Below are 3106 nucleotides of genomic sequence, written 5' to 3' on the forward strand. Positions count from 1 at the left end.
GCGGTGCGTCGGGCGGCGGCCGACGCGGCGGGCGGCGGCCAGCGCGCGGGTGGGACGGGGCGGCGGCCGGCGCACGGGTGGAACGGCCGACGGGATTTTTATGTTTCACGAACCGGTACTGTGTAACGAGTGGCAATGGTGGGTAAATACCCACCAACTCCACGAGGAGGTCTGTACAGGGGGTTTTTGGAGCACCTCTTGAGGTACTCCAAAAAAGGTGGATCTACCCCCCTGCTCCACCTTTTTCTTGGAGCCGGAGTTGCTGGAGCTAGACGTGTTTGACTGCGAAATTTTCGGAGTTGGTGGAGTGGAGCAATTTTTTGTGGAGTGGAGTGCTCCCAAACACACCCTCTACTTCATCTGGACTCTGGAGAGGCACATGCGTTGGGTCTTGGGATTTGCTACGGCAATACGGCATACATTTTCTCAAGTTTCCAGCCTATCACTCGATAAAGGGTAATTATACATGTAGATGCACCGGTAGAAAAACGAGTTGCAGTCCCGGTTGGGAATTAGTCCCGGATCTTTCATCCGGAACTAAAGATATGTCTGGCTTCGACGCACGCGTAAGTTACAAGTCACACGATTTTTCACGTGAAATATGCTCGTGCGTGGTGCGCGGGATTCGAACCCACGACCTCTTGCCTCGCGTGTAGCTTTCTTACCATCTCACCTACACATCACATCTAATTGAATAGGGATGCTTTTCTTTTGTAGTCACCCGTTAGACCCCTTTAGTCCCTATTGGTGTTACAAACCGGGACTAAAGAGATCTTCCGGACTACGAAATTTAGTCCCATGTCCAACTCGTTCCGAGATTTTTGTTGAGTATGGAAGGTCATTTCTCTAATAGTGATGAAGAAACAATATGGTATTTACACAGCTGTCCACATCCAACCATTTGTCTTACAAAAGTATCTAATCTAAGGTGTTCTTTAGGAAACAAGTTTTAACCTAGATGGGCAACCTAGCAGTTCGATCACAAAGAGACACCTTGCCTTGCATATGGGCAGCGAGAGGGTGCTTATGCCCCGACGGTGGGGCCTTATGGGGAACATGGGCTTCATTTTTTTAGCTTCGTATTACCCGCGGGAGTCCCGCTGCCATTAGCAGCTCATATGTTCCTTCCGCATTTTATTGGTCTTCTTCGATCTCTTGTCATAGCCATTTCATCCTCTCCGCCATAGCTCCCTTGTCCCACGCTTTGAGTAGTCTTATCATAGCCCCTCCCACCTTCACCGCTTCATAATGCACCATCCCGACAAATAGCGTCGTTGCTGCCTGCCTCGGCATCCCCGCATACTCCATCTGTCATACCGCCGACAAGTAAATGTACGCCGCGTGCATAGTTCGGATGACCTAACACTAAGGACTCGGGATTTATACTAGTTTGGGCAGCTTGTCCTACGTCCAATCAGAGAGTTGCTTCGTGTTCCTAAGCTCAAGTACTCGGAGTTTGAGGTAGGGGTCACAAACGGTGGGTGTGTTCAAAAACGTGTCTCTAGATCAATATCTCGAAATGAACGTCCCTGCCTTCCTTTTATATGTCAAGGGAGGTAGGGTTATAGCGAAGGAAGGGTTCCCTTAAGTTAGCCTCTAAGGTGGGACCGTCTCGTCCTTTTCGGTTGTTGCGTTCGATCTCATCTGTGCTTACGTCCTGGGTCATCGATGACGCGGCGGCACTGTTCACCCCCACATTGTGCGTTTTGGGGAACAACGCACGTCTGTACGGCACCCTTGGGCTACACTCATGGTGTGACGCTACGCTTTTGACTTGTTCGTCCCACTTCGTGATGGCCCTGAGCATGCCCTATCCCATTGATGATACGACCTTGGAGTCCGGAACAGATAAGATCATCTCATCTAGCCTTGCCGAATGCCGACTGACTTGATTCGATGTTCGAGTCAGACGCGTAACACAACCAGGTCGAGGGTAGGCCCTATTCTTCGGTTGGGAATGACTTATTGGTTCGACCCCTCTAGCTGGGAGTTGTATGTCTTAGGCTTGTTGGCTGTTTTCAACCTATCCCGTGTTGGACTTAGGGCCAGTTTGGTGGGGCTTTTAGGGGCTCTGGCTCTAGCTACTGTAGCTGGAAGGTGGCAAGGGAGCCAGAGCTGGAGGAGTCACAATTTGTAGCTCCTCTGGCTCCTCTACCGGTTGTGAGAGGGAGGGAGAGGAGAGAGAAAAGAGGTTCGGTGAACAGTTGTGCTACATTGTTATTGGAGTAATTTGACAGGGGAGCCGGAGGAGTCGTCGAGAGGAGCTCCACCAAACTGACCCTTAGACGCATTTTTGACATGTGTCGAAGGTACATGTGGCACAAGACCTCGTCACCACCAACACTTGGGGGCCATGCCTAGAGGCGGGACTTCATCAAACAATCAAGATTCAAGAAGGGTCAGCATATGAATTTTAACTGTAAACATCAATAAACAGTGCTAAAAATACTATTTATCGTTCCGACCTAGTACCAGAACTTCCAATCCCATCGGAAATTTTGGCCCTGTGTCGGAAGTTCTGACATATCTAATACCGCCATGAAGATTTTTTCAGATATAGCCTAATCAACCCCCCCCCCCCCCCCGGATCCCGTGATCCTTTTAGCGGCACCCAAGCCCTTTTGCACCTTTGTTAAGGGGGGGTTTCGGGAAAAAATGACAACCATGGACTTGGGACTAAATATTTTATTTTGAAGGAAATCTTATATTGGGTAAATTTGCATAAGTTAAGTGGGAAGGGACCCTCAATTTGAATTGGGCAGCAAGCAAAGGACGTATGCCTGAAGGGTAAAGACCTTTGTAGAAATACCTGTCGCAAGAAGAATAAAGACACTTAGTGGAGTATAGTTTTTTCAAGTTTCTAGCTCTTTGATCGTACTATATATTAAGAAGGGGACTTGAGTTAGCAGCTTGACCATTCGAGTCTAGTCATAAATTAGATGCACACTTGACATATCCTAGCACTTTGCAACTCAAACAAGTCATGATAACACCTGAGAAAGCAAATAATTTGGCTAGAGACTCAACCATTTTGCATTGGATGAGTCCAAAGTGGATTTACTTGCACCGGATAATCCAACGCCATCATTTTGCAAGCGTCAAAGCA

This window comes from Setaria italica, chromosome III (genome assembly GCF_000263155.2).
Source record: "Setaria italica strain Yugu1 chromosome III, Setaria_italica_v2.0, whole genome shotgun sequence".
NCBI classification, from domain to species: domain Eukaryota; kingdom Viridiplantae; phylum Streptophyta; class Magnoliopsida; order Poales; family Poaceae; genus Setaria; species Setaria italica.